We start from the raw sequence: 14,476 nt of genomic DNA, 5'->3' as shown, positions 1-14,476 counted from the left end.
GGACCTAATGAAACTTAAAAGCTTTTGCAAAGCAAACTACAAACAAGACAAAAAGGCAACCCTCAGAATGGGAGAAAATATTTACAAATGAATTAACGGACAAAGTATTAATCTGCAAAATATATAAACAGCTCATGCAGCTCAATATTAAAAAAACAAACAACCCAATCCAAAAATAGGCAGAAGCCCCCCAGTGTTCACTGCAGCACTATTTACAATAGCCAGGTCATGGAAGCAACCTAAATGCCCTTCGACAGACGAATGGATAAAGAAGAGGTGGTACATATATACAATGGAATATTACTCAGCCATAAAGAGGAACGAAATTGGGTCATTTGTAGAGATGTGGATGGATCTAGAGACTGTCGTACAGAGTGAAGTAAGAAAGAGATAAACAACGCATATATGTGGAACCTGGAAAAATGGTACAAATGAACCAACCGATTTACAGGACAGAAATAGAGACACAGATGTAGAGAACAAACGTATGGACACCAAGGGGGGAAAGTGGCGGGGGGGTAGTGGTGGGATGAATTGGGAGATTGGGATTGACATGTACACACTGATATGTGTAAAATAGATAACTAATAAGAATTTTAAAAATTCAAAAAAGTAAGTGTGAAAAAAGGAAACTGAGTAGATCAAAGATATAAGGAGTTTACAGTGAAAAAGAGGGTGTGTGTGTTTTGTTTTGTTTATAGTTACAGGATTTAAAGATAAAGAAGATTTTGAAGTGTGTAGTGTGATGCAGGCATGGTTTGTATGACCCAAGGAACTTGTTAAGATCGACATGCTTGAGCTGTACTTCTGACTTGCTGACACTTAATTAAGACTTTTCCGAGTTGTCACAAAGTTTATGACATTACTTTGAAGAAGTTACCACAGGTGATTTTGATATACCACACTAAACAAGAGTCACTAGTGGGCTAGAAACTGGAATGTGGCTTTTTTCTTTCTTCCACCCCTTTCTCCAAAAAAAAAAAAAATTAAAATGGAGTTACAAGTTATTGAAGTTGAGAGGGTAATAGAGATCAATATAGGAGTGGATGAGAAGGAACACTGAGTTGTAGTCATCACTGAAGATTATTTTTTGGTCTTTTTAAATACTACTGACTAGTGGGAAAAAAAAACATTATTCATTTATTTTCAACAAATCATAATTGGGTGCCTCTTATGAATCGGGCTATATTTCAGGCATAATTAGTGAATATTAAGGATTGTTTCCTTTCCCTTAGCTTGCATTTTTTTTAGCTTGCATTTTTTAATAAACATGAATAAGCTGTCATTCCTAGAGTATTTAATTGAGTCACCGCAGTGTTTGAAATATCTAACCTATCCCACACGTTGTATGATCCAGTATGGTTTCTTTAGTGCAGTGGTCTATGTAAATAAAAAATTAATTTTGTAATGAATGTTTTCATTTGCTGCTGTTACCTCTAACTGCTTTTTTATTGTTGTAAGTATTGCCCTGAAAATTTCCATTACCACTAATATAAGGAGGGACAGAAAAAAGAGGTGAACCCATTTCCATTACATAACAGAAAGGAGGAGCATTCTTTCAGTTCTGGCAGTCTTAAGTTTCAGCACAATATGCTTCTTAAATACAGAACAATTGAAAGGAAAATAATTCTAGAGTCCTACCTACTGGCTGTGAATAGGTTGAAAACCTTTCCTATATTAGATAACCCTGTGATAACTGATCGAGTAACCAGAAACTGAGAAAAGTGATGGAGGTTCTTCTTTGTTTCATCTTCTCACTCTTCCTCTCCAAACCCAAATCTCTGTATAAGTTTTGATAATAGCAAATGCTTTGTGCTCATGTCTGTTTTGCAGTCACTATTTTCATGGGTTCAGTTTTGCATACTGCTCATATCTAGTACTGTAGCCATCCATTTTAGGGTTTTTTTTAACCAGTTTTTTAAGGGGAAAATGACTGTATATTTACATGTAAATGTTTTGAGGTTTTAATTAATAGGGGTAACCTAAACCAGGAGGAGAAAAAAATCTCTTGTTCCCTTCAGCTCTAAAGCCTATGATTCTTAATATTTTATATATTATAGGTTGTATCAGTTAACAGTTATTTTATACCAACAGGCCCAAAGAAAATAGTACTTTTTTCCTGATATTTATTATATTAATTATAATTTATATTTGGGGCTTTTAGGTCAGTAGAGTACTTATAAAATGCTGAGAAACCTTTCAGTAGAGTGAAAATAGGTATGATTTGTGGGAACAATTTTATTCTTAAAAATTTATATGACAGTTCAAATGCTTATTGTTTCTAACTTACATATTCATTTTCATTATAACATATTTTATATGTAACATTTTTATCATAACAATTACTCTTTTTATAACTATATAGGTATTTTAATTGAGGTTGAGTGTGTTTGAGATCAGTGGCCTAAACAGAACATGGTATTTTTTTGAAAGAATGTTTCTTTTTCCTTTTGTTCAGAGAATTGTATAAGAAAATTCTGCTCCAAAAAGCAGTTTTTAGTTATGTAATTGAGATTAAAAACAAAGATTAACTTTTCCACTGCCCCCGAAGCACACCGTGCTCACTCTGAGCTCCAGGCTCCTACTAAGCTAGTGCCGCCGTCATCTCCCACCAGTCCCCATCATGATTATCTACCCGGACCTCATGAGCTGTGATGAGATGTTCTCTGACATCTACAGGATCCAGGAGGTCACTGACAGGCTGTGTCTGGAGGTGGAGGGGGATGATGGTCAGTAGGACAGAGGGTGATATTGATGACTCGCTTATTGGTGGAAATGCCTCTGCTGAAGGACCCAAGGGCGAAGGTACTGAACACAGTAATCACTGGTGTCGATATTGTCATGAACCATCACTTGCAGAAAACCAGCTTCAAAAAAGAAGCCTACAAGGAGTACATCAAAGATTACATGAAGTCAGCCAAAGGGAAACTTGGAGAACAGGGACCAGAAAGAGTAAAACCTTTTATGACAGGGGCTGCAGAACAAATCAAACACATCCTTGCTAATTTCAAAAACTGTCAGTTCTTTATTGGTGAAAACGTGAATCTAGATGGCATGGTTGCTCTGCTGGACTATTGTGAGGATGCTGTGACCCCACATACGATTTTCTTAAAGGATGGCCTAGAAATGGAAAAATGTTAACAAATTGGGCAGTTACTTTGGATCTGTCACCTGTCATCATAACTGGCTGGCTGCTGCTTTTCATCCACACAGCACCAGGACTTAGACAAATGGGACTGATGTCATCTTGAGCTCTTCGTTTGTTTTGATGGTGATTTATTTGGAGCTGAGGCATTGCTTTCGAGAAAAAATACATGTAGTTTGTCTAAAAATAAAATGCATTTAAACTAAAAAAAAAAAGATTAAATATCTGATGGTAATCAAGGGGTTTTACTATACTAGTAAGAAAACTTACTACTAATTCCTTGATGTTTTTGAAGTAAACTGATTCTGAAGTTGATGTCTCTGGGTGTAGACGGTATTCTCTTTTCCCTAAATGTGTTTCCTTCTCCAAAAAAGAGATGACGTTGAGAGCAATGAGAAGAAAAGCACTTTCACTCTCTCAGTTCTGGTGTGTGTGTGTGTGTGTGTGTGTGTGTGTGTTTAACTGTTTATTGAGCACCTAGCTTGCCTTTGCATCATATTGAAGGAAGGCGGCGGCTATTCTAATACCTGTACTTGAGAAGCAGAAAATTGATCAGCAATTTGATAGTCAGTCTGGTGAAAACCCTTGGAATATGTCTAGATGAATTTATACCAAGTCCTCTTATCTGGAGTTGTTTACTATCCAGAGAAAGAGTCAAGCCCAGGATTTCATATTCAAATCAGGATCAGAAAACTAGGATTCATGTTGAGTATGAAATAAGTCATTGTATTGTCTCTGGACTCACTACCCTCATCCTTATAGATTTCCTTATCCTTCCCATTCATTACTGAGGAGAAAAGGCTAGGCTTCATGTGTTACAGTGGTCTAGAAAAGATGAAAGGCTTATGAGAAACTGGAAGAGGTAAAGAGAATTAAAATTTTTATTTTGTCTTCCAAATGACATTTTCAGTTGGTTACTTTTAAACAGAATCCAAACAAGGTCTGCACACTGCTTTTGGTTGCTAAATTTCAGTCTCTTCCACCTGTTGGTAGAAAAAAATTTGTCCTGTCAAATTCCCCACATTCTGGATTTGGCTAATCACATCCTTGTGGTATTACTAATACATTCTACTGTCCTCCTGTAACTTCTGTAAAGTGCTAGTTGAGGTATGATTAAATTCACTTTTAATTCTTTGATCATGAAGTCTTCTTTTCTTCCTTCTACCTCACACCATGGGGCATACACCATCTGGTTGTATCACTTTCGGTCGTGTTGATGTTGATTAGTAGGTTCAGTTGTTGTTAGTCTCATCTATCCATTATAAAGTTCCACATCAGATATTCCCCTGGTGGTCTTAGTGTCCATTAATGATTGTTGCCTAGATTCTTTATTTTCTTAGGGATAGAAAATTGTTGTTTTAATTATATCATTGTTTTTGCATTGATTAGCTGGAATTCTGTGAAGAAGGACTCTTCCTTGTCAAGTATTGGGATACTGAAATAGAACTTGCACAGCAAAAGCAGGGTTTGTGCTTGAGTTGTTTTAGTTGTCCGTTTTTAGACTGATGAGTTGGTGGTGCCCTCTCAGGGTGACCAGTGATGTGAAGTTTATTTTTAATTTTTATAATCGCATGGATTAAGAACTATTTTTGAGGTGTTTTAATCCATTGCTGTTCCTGTCTCCTTTTGACATGACACACGTGGCCTTTGGTTGTTTCCTTGCTTTCTTGCATGGCAAGATGTTTCAGGTTTTCTGCTTCAGCCCTGAAATTGGTCTTTCCTCCAAAGCATTCTTATTTTTATGAGAAGTGTTTATTTAGAGACTACAATCAAAGCATGGAGTGCTTTTTACTACTAGGTTGTCATTAATTGCTGCTAGGCCTTTTTAGAACAAGGAAATGTGTATTTAGTAAGAGAAAAAAATCACAAATTCCTGCTTATATTTCAATTCAAATTTAAGATTACTATAGGGTTTTAAAGCTTGATTTGTATTGTGTGAATTTTATTGAAAATATATCTATTATAAACATTAAAATAATTTTAATTTTTTGTATGCAGTTCCATCAGATAAGAGATTTTTATAAAAGTAAAACGACCAAACTTATTTATTATCAAGAAAAATTGTTCCTTGGAATAATGTGACACATTCAACCTCTGCCTTCTCATCCTCCCTAGCATATTGCTATATATCCTTCAGGTGTAGCCAGCTTGAGGAGTACAGACAGTACTATACCATGAAGAGAAGATGAAAAGATTTTTCCTGCTTCTCTCTTTGTATATATATTTTTTCTTTCTGAAAATTTTGATTTGTAATGGATTTAACATAATTTCTTATTTGTTTTATATATATTTATAAAAATATTCAAATTAGTAATGCTAATAGAATTACTATAATAAGACTACAGAAGGAAGTTTAAACTTTCTTTGTGATTCTTTTTTGTCCGTAGGTTATATCCTCTAGGGATATATGCAGTCAAAATACTACTTTAAAGTATATTAGTTTTCTTTATGATTATAAATAATTTCACTGGTTTACAAAAATAAAGGTTTATTTTCCAAATATTTTACATATAGATAATGTGGGTTGGCTGTGCCTCTGTTCTGTGTCTTCTCATTTGGGGATCAAGGCTTTCGGAGCAGACCCCATGTAGAACATGCTCATTCATGTGGCAGAAGAAAAGAGTAAGAGCACTGGCCGATACTTTTTTTTTTTTTAAGATTCTTTTGATGTGGACCATTTTTAAAGTCTTTATTGAATTTGTTACAATATTGTTTCTGTTTTGGTGTTTTGACCATGAGGCATGTGGGATCTTAGCTCCCCAACCAGGGATCGAACCCGCACCTCCTGCATTGGAAGGCAGAGTCTTAACCACTGAACTGCCAGGGAAGTCCCTGGCAGATACTTTTAATACCTCTTAAAGCTGTGATTGGACAGCTCATCTACTCAGTTTCCATTGCCCAAATTATGTCACATAGCCAGGGTCCGAGGGTACTGTGGGGATGAATAACTTGCAGGAAAAGAGAGAAGTGATTAAATTCTGTACAGTAATACATTTGACGACATAAAGTTACTTAAATTATTCCATGCATGTTGATGCCATCATAGTTAACATAATTAGTGTTGGTCTGAATTTTGTTTTAAAGGGATTTTATCTGATAGCCAAGCTAGAGAGATAACTGAAGGTCAGGGGAAAAGGCTTTTGTTAGCCTTCGTTTACAGCTGCCATCTACACTTTTGGAGGGGTAAAATGATGGCATCTTTGTTTACTAAATCCTGGGCTTTCTCTGCTTAATGACTGTTATAGGTTGAATTGTGTATTCTGAAATTCATTAGTTGAAGTGCAAACCCCCAGTACCTCAGACTATAACCTTATTTGGAAATAGGGTCTTTACAGAGATAATTATGTTAAAATGAGGTTATTAGAGTAGGCTCTAATCCAATATGACTATTGTCCTTATAAAAATAGGAAATTTGGACACAGAGGAAAAACAGTGTGAAGAGCCACAGGGAGATATGGCAAGGTGGCTAGAGTAATGCATCCAGGAGCCAAGGAAGCTAGGAGAGATCCTTACTCAGCACCTTCAGAAGGAGCCCTGCCAACACCTTGATGTTTGGACTTCTGACTTCCAAAACTGTAAGGCAATAAATTTCTGCTGTAAGCCACCTTATCTGTGGTACTTTGTTATGGCAGCGCTAGGAAACTAGTACAGTGAAGTAGTTTGACAATGCTGTCCAGTTTGGCTTGATTGTAAGGGTATTGGAAGAAATATAAGCTATACCTTTAGGTTCCTATATCAGAACGGACTTTATTGTCAGGCTAAAGAATTTTGGACTTTGCTTAAGGTGTGCTTTAAAATAGAAGTTTGGCAGTCAAGGCTAGAAGAAACTAGCTTGAGGGTAGTTTATTCTTTTAACCTTTATAGTTTAATAATGGAGTAGTTTGCTGCTGAGGAGATGCAAGAGGATGGATGCTCTCTTTAAAGTACCTTCAAATCTGTTGTCCTTTCAAGCTCTGAAAAGGTGCAACATAGTTGAGTTAGTTCTCTCTAAGCTGGAGTTCTTTGTTTAACTGCATACCACTAAATTTCATAGTTGATTTGTTAGGGGAGTTTTGAAAGTTCAGTGTTTCAGTTGAATTATGTCCCCTCAAAGATATGTTGAAGTTGTAACCCCTGGTACTTGTGAATGTGACCTTATCTGGAAATAAGGTTTTTGCAGATGTAATTAAGATGAGGTCATTAGGGTGGGTCCTTTTTCCATTGTGACTGACGTTCTTATAAAAAGAGGGTAATTTGAACACGCACGTAGGAGAATGGCGTGTGGTATGTGAAGACACAGACACAGTGGGAAGATGGCCATGCAAAGATGGAGACAGGGATTGGGTTGCCACAGGTCAAGGAATGCCTGGGGCTGCTACCCAAAACTGGAAGAGGCCAGGGAAGATCTTCCTCTAGAGGCATTGGAGAGTGCATGGCCCTGCCAACAGCTTGATTGCACACTTCTAGCCTCTACAACTAAGACAATAAATTTCTGTTGTTTTAAGCTACCCAGTTTGTGGCACTTTGTTATGGCCACCTGGGGAAACTCATACAGAAGGACACTTGGATTTTAAAAGTACTTTGTGTGTCATCTGAAGACATTTTGCACAGATTATCAGAATGCTTTCAGTTGGGTAAACAAGGACTTCCCAAACTTTGCTCTGCCCTGTATTCACCTGGAAATCTTTTAAAAATATTGCTGTCTGGCTCCCACCTCCAGAGATTGTGCTTTAATTAGTATGGGATGCTACATGGACAGCAGGCTTTTTAAAAGTTCCCCAGATGTTTTAATGTGCAGCAAATTTTGAAGAACCATGGGGCTAAACCTTCTAGCTTAGTCAGATATTCTCCCAGCTCCCTCTACGCATGCAGTTTTGTGTTCATTTAGTTTTGATTAGCCTCTAAGTAATACACTTCCCCCTCCTCCCCACCAAATTTGTTCGTGCCTTGGCCTATCATGATTTTTTTTTTTAATGTTGGATTCTATTCTGTTCTTGCCAGCTGGTTAGGCATGTGATTATATTCATCTTCATATATGATGAATTATTTATAAAGTTGTTCTAAGATGTCTATTTGTATTAAAACACCAAATACATTTAAAAAATTTCTAAGTCATATATGTATATCTGCTTTTGAAGGTTGAATTATATTAGTGTTACATAAGTTGCAAGTAAATGAAAAACTAACTTACATTTGTGTTGAAATAGACTTGCATTTCATGAATTATACAAGTAGTATAATTATTCAAATCATTATTGACCATTTCCGACAAGATTCTGGGTTAGTAATTTCTCCATGAGAAATTTAAAAATTTTTGGTCCATGTGATAGTCTAAAAATGAAATAATATACATAACACATTTTAGGTCATCCGGGTGGCCACTTTGTAACAAAATAAGACCATTTGTGTTTATTTTAATCCCGTAGTAGACATTGTACATAAAGTACCTTAGTATTTTATTTTTTTTAATTTTCTTTTTAAATTTTGGCTGAGTTGGGTCTTTGTTGCTGCGCGTGGGCTTTCTCTAGTTGCGGCAAGCGGGGGCTACTCTTCGTTGTGGTGCGCAAGCTTCTCATTGCAGCGGCTTCTCCAGTTGCAGAGCATGGGCTCTAGGTGTGCTCGTGGGCTTCAGTAGTTGTGGCTCATGGGCTCTAGAGCGCAGGCGCTCAGTAGTTGTGGTGCACGGACTTAGTTGCTCTGCGGCATGTGGGATCTTCCCGGACCCCAGGGCTGGAATGTGTGTCCCCTGTATTGGCAGGCAGATTCTTAACCACTGTGCCACCAGGGAAGCCCAGTACCTTGGTATTGATAGGTAGGTTTTTTTTTTTCATTTTATAGTTGGAAGTGCTTTCAGATGAGGACCATGCCTAGTGTTTTTATTTATGTTTATATATTAGTAACATAATAAAATATACAAACCAACTCTTGGGACTAGTGTGTTACTTTGTTTTCTTATAGAAGGTACTTGGTATTACTCAAATTTGAGAAACACTGAGTTAAGGTAATGTAATTTATGCATTTGTTATAAGTTCCTTGGAAAGCAGGACATCAAGCCATTATTATTCATTAACATTTTGTTACATCACATTGTTAAGCTTGTCATCTACCTGACTTTAAGGGATGAAATGTATTTGTTGGCTGTGTTGGTTGGGGACCTAGTGTAAAAAACCTAGAGTACAACTACCGATTGAGGAGGGCAGGGGCTCAGCTGGTTTTAGATTGTAGGGGGTCAGAGTTGGGGCTCAGGGGGAAGCTGGAGGGAGTTGTCAAGGCAGAGAGTTTCATTGGTAGAGTAGTGCTAAGTACTGGAGTGCTAAGTATTAGAGTGCTCGGAAAGGAGGACTAGTCTGGGGAAAGGATGATGGGAGATCCTGGGGACAGCTAAGTTTACCCAGCAATTCTGCCTGGGCCTAGGTTTCTCTACCTGACAAAAGGGTGGTAATGGCTTATATACAATTTCAAAAAGAAGGGAAACCCGATTAGCTTAGGCTTGAATTTCTTCTAATATATCCACGGCAGTTATTGATATGGTTAGGAGTAGCAAAATGAGTGTGGATTAGTTACTTGCCATTATTAAACACAGATGTGCCTCTGTTCCCTGGATCTCCACTCCCCACATCTCCCCTACGTCTTTCTTTTGTGTCCTCACAGTGCAGAGAGGCAGGTATGGAATTTGTACCATGTATAGCCTGGAAATCTGACTATAAAGAATTGCAAATTTGTTGCTCAGCTAGCTGTCTCCTTTTATTTCTCATGTAGCTAACAGATTGAGTATATGATTTAATTGATTCTGTAGTGCCAAGGCCCTGCATTATTTGTTTCCATGTATATGGTGAAGGAGGCTGCCACTGTTTGCAGTGTTGAATGTATTCTTTAGGAAACAAAGGCTGCAAGACAGAGACCAGCTTCATGTTTCAGTTGTCAGGGAAGGGATTGAAGCCCTTTGGAACCTACCACTTAACACAGATGTGAGGCTGGGCAGACATGCAGGATAGTGGGAATCCACACCATTGGAGGAGAAACTGTCACAGGGGCAGTGCTCCTTTACCACAGCCTCCACACCGTTTCACAGCTTTTTGTGAAAGAATTTGATAAAAACATGGGATGCAGCCTGGAATTTGGCTGTGAAGACTATTCTGTACAATATCATTCTTTGTATTAATAGATTTCTGTATTATTGCAGCATTCAGGGCCTAGAACAGTGCCAGGCTTATATTAGCACTCAGTAAATGTTGAATGAAGGAGAGAGAAACTGAATTTCAGTCAACTTACTGAAATTTACACACAAGCGGGTATATCTGGAAAGAAGTTCATTTAGAGGTGTAGTCTCAGAAAATGTATAATTTTCACTCCTCCATGTTTTAGTTAATAGATTCCATATGTTTTATCAAAACTAGAACTTTTACATGAAGATGTTTATGGCTTTTAAGTACTTTTTTTGTTTATTAGGCATGTAATTCCAATATGAACATAACAGAAATCATACCAGTCATGATTTAGGTCATATTATAGTATGAACAATATTGTGGCATAAAAGGTCTATTTCCCCAGGGAAACTCTTGAATTTTTCCAGAAAGCATTAGCACCAATATTGCCAAGAGGGAATCAATTTTTATACTAGCAGGTCTAAAACATTTTAGACATAGTACCTCATTACATTCTTAATTTATTAATGACTCTAGAAAAATTTTCTTTAAATGGGTTATAGCTTTCAATATATACTGCATCAGAAATTAACACTGTGAATTTTTATAGTACTAATGCATTTTAACATAACAGTAACAAACCCATCTATAACATGTTAACACACATAATATGTTTTATGGAAAATAATTTCCAAGACAAAAAATTTCCATGAGAAGAGTGGCGTTGTTTTAAATTTTTGAAAGTCTCTGTTAATCTCTGGTTTAATAGAAGACATCTGGGTTCTCACATCTGCTTCTGCATTCACATGTTGACATACATTGTTACAGTGGAAATTTATAGGAAAAATGGCCTTTCAAGGATAGATAGATGTAAATTTTTTAAATCAAAATAAAAAATCATTTTTCAAATAAATTTAGATATTCTTCTTTGCTACTACACCAAATCTCAACAAGTGGATAGTTTCTTAAAGGTTAGTTGCAGTGCAAGTTCTGAAATTGTGTCAATGAACTTTTTGTATTCTATCATATTAAAATCCATTAGTCTCTCTTGAACTTTGAATGGATTGTTTTCCTCATACATAGTCTTATGCTAGTCATTGGGAAAGTATTTGTTCACTGAGTTACACAGATCTTCCAAATGTTCATTACACAATAGAAAAAACCAGAGTCATTAACATCCCCACTGATCTCATCACAGAAATTCTGGAGTAGTATCAGGAAGCTCTCAAGCTCATGGTGGCTGATAAATTTTCCAAATCCTAATTATCTCTTAAAAGCTTAAGTTTTATTCTTGCCAACAAATATTGTTAGTTGTTTTCTTAAAAGTGACAGTTTCACTTTGTTTATTTGCAAGAAAATGTCTGCCAAATTCTCAATCTGAAAAACCATACTTTGTGAGTTGTTTGAAGTAAAAATGGTGTTCCATGAAAAAAGTAGCTAGTTCAACTTGCAATTCAAACATTTTCACAGTGCTTTTCTTTGAGACAGCCATCATTTTAGTATGCAACAGAAATACTCTATGTGTACTTTTTGTTACAGAGGATATTGAAAAGGTGTATTTCAGGGTTAAGATTTTAATAAAGTGTTTTTCCTCCTTCATCAAGGAACCTCTCAGTGAAGAATTTTTGTGAGTTTTTTTTTGAAGTGCCTGGTGGTGAATAGTATAATGACTACTAATACTGTAGCGTGTTAGTGCCTTGATTCCTACTAAGGTGTGAGCAGTTTTACCAACTATTGGTTTGTAATATCAGTGTAAATATCAATTCAATGAAAAAGGCATATTATTTTATAAGAGTATTTTATATTACTGTAAAAATAATTTTGATCTTTAGGACCCCTTAAAAAGTCTTGGGACCCCAGGGGTCTACAGACCTCACTTCTATACTAAATAAAATAATCAAACTTTGTCACGGCCATGACAAAGATAATGAATCTGGGTTTTAGTTTTGAGCACTTTGAATAGTGTTAGCTGTTGAAGTACATGTACTGTGAAACAGAAAGAAGCATCTTTTAATGAGATACTATTAAAAGTCTGTTTTTGCAGTTAGAAAGTCTATATAACCTGACTAGGTAGAGTACTTACAAAGGATGGACACGGGAGACCCTTCTCCCCATGTGGTTATGGAGTGATGTACTTGATTTGTTTCTATGTTGTGTTTTTTGTCTGTTTTTTAAACAAAATCTTACAGGATAGTTGTACTGTTTTCTCTTACCCTATGAAATTGACCTATGAGGTTTTCATGGTGGAATCCCTTCTCACTCCACCTTTTTCAATAAAACTTTGGAAGCCTACCTCAATTCATATATATCAGCAATTTCTACTCCATTTTCTTTTGCCTTTTGTCTTCAAGATTTACTCAGGGCTTCCCTGGTGGCGCAGTGGTTGAGAGTCCGCCTGCCGATGCAGGGGACACAGGCTCGTGCCCCGGTCTGGGAGGACCCCACATGCCACGGAGCGGCTAGGCCCGTGAGCCATGGCCGCTGAGCCTGCGCGTCCGGAGCCTGTGCTCCGCAACGGGAGAGGCCACAACAGTGAGAGGCCCGTGTACCACAAAAAAAAAAAAAAAAAGATTTACTCATAGCTGGGTTGTGTGTGTGTTGTGGGCGGTGCGTGTGTATCAGTCTCCTGAGTTTTAAACTTGGTTTTACATCATCTTCTTTTGATTTGAACAAGCATGTATTGCCCATTGGGATGAATGTGATCTCTTTACATCTTTTTCCCATACTTGGACACCTGATCTATATTAATCATACATCTCTGCTACCAGAACAATCTTCTGCACATTTTTACTGCTGCTCTCCCAAAGAATTTACCACGTATCAGTATAACCAGTCCGTGGACACTTGTTTTGATTCGCTTAGGGCTTAGTAGTCTTAGTTTTATCTACTTAGTCTTTTTTTCTTTTGAGGAACCAAAGAATATCTATTCCTTATTCAATAAATTGTTTATTAAATACTGTTATAGGTAGTGTTTGTTTACATCTCTATGAGTTTGTTACACCTGGTACCTTATTCTGTTTATTTTGCCTGCGATATCTCAGTTTTAAGCTAAGTATCCATTCATTCAGGTGACTGTCGTCTTAAAGTTTTAGCTGCATTCCAGTCTTACGGGTCCTTATAACATTTCTGTTCCAAAGCCAGAATACTAAGTTTTTAAACTGAGAAAATCCTGTTACCATTCTTATATTGGTTCCCATTCCCACAAACTCAGAGCTTTTCTTGCTAGTGGGAGGGGGACTAGGGTCTTGATTTTTATTTTCTTACCTGACTTTCATTTCCAGACTTTTCCTTCCCAGATTGACTGGGAATGACTAATTACTGCTCAATAGTTGAAAAGGATAGGCCAGAACTATGGCCTATCTTCTGTTTCCTTAGTGTTTTAATTTCTTGTCCTTCTTTATTCCCCTGTCAGCATACCTTGACTATAATTTATTCAGTCATTTAACACATGTTGATTGAGTCCATCCTTGAATCATATAGTTTTATATTTTAAAGGGATTTTAGAAGACATCTGTGTGAACAACCCCTTTTTTATATGTTTGGGAAGTTGAAGTCCACACTTGTGGACTATGAAGCAGCTCATCAGAGGCTTTTTGGGTATAAAAAGAAAGAGAGCTGTAGTGAATGTTGGTTGAACTTTAAAGTTGACTTATCACATAATGCATGCTAGTTTACTCTTCTCAGTCTAGAGAGCTTTGCTGAGACTCTTAAAATTGCTTAATTGGGATTCAAAGTTAGTGTTCCCTGTCATCAAATCAACGACACATGTTCTGTAAAAACAGTTCATTGTTTTGTGAAAACCACAAGGTATTGTGGGCTAAACAAAAATGGGTGATGGGTTGGAATTTACACACAGGCCAGAGTTTGTAACCCCGTTATAGATCACAGTTGAATCAAATGATTGACATTACAAGTCTCAGTTGCTAATGAAAAATTGGTTTGATATACCATTTGCCTATGCTTTTATATAAGTCAGTATTTATAAAAGATAGCTGGTCCTAATAAGCATTATGCATAATAAGTTCTTAAATATTTCTTAATAAGGTGGACTCATTTACTTTCCCTTTTCCTAATTCCTGGAAATGTCCATCTGAGGTCTGACAGTTTAAAAAATCCTCTCATGCACTTGTAAGCCTATTAAAAAATGCTTTAGGGCTTCCCTGGTGGCGCAGTGGTTGCGCGTCCGCCTGCCGATGCAGGGGAATCG

The 14,476-nt window shown here is 36.9% G+C and overlaps 1 protein-coding gene and 1 pseudogene across 5 annotated transcripts in view; both read left to right on the top strand.

Moving 5' to 3' along the window:
* The window catches only part of TBL1XR1 (TBL1X/Y related 1), a 185,990-nt gene that overhangs the window by 116,292 nt on the left and 55,222 nt on the right, over positions 1 to 14,476 (top strand). The window contains exon 2 of one of the 5 annotated variants that reach the window (XM_028491342.2): positions 6,553 to 6,720. The exons of the other annotated variants lie outside the window; for them this stretch is intronic. The gene's annotated coding sequence lies outside the window, so the exon portion shown is untranslated. The remainder of the gene's footprint in view (positions 1 to 6,552; positions 6,721 to 14,476) is intronic. 5 annotated transcript variants of the gene reach the window in all.
* On the top strand, positions 2,392 to 4,236 carry LOC102989886 (translationally-controlled tumor protein-like; annotated as a pseudogene).

Source organism: Physeter macrocephalus, chromosome 1 (assembly GCF_002837175.3).
Source record: "Physeter macrocephalus isolate SW-GA chromosome 1, ASM283717v5, whole genome shotgun sequence".
Taxonomy (NCBI): domain Eukaryota; kingdom Metazoa; phylum Chordata; class Mammalia; order Artiodactyla; family Physeteridae; genus Physeter; species Physeter macrocephalus.
Note: the sequence above shows the minus strand (reverse complement) of the source record. Positions and strands in the feature narration are given on the sequence as shown.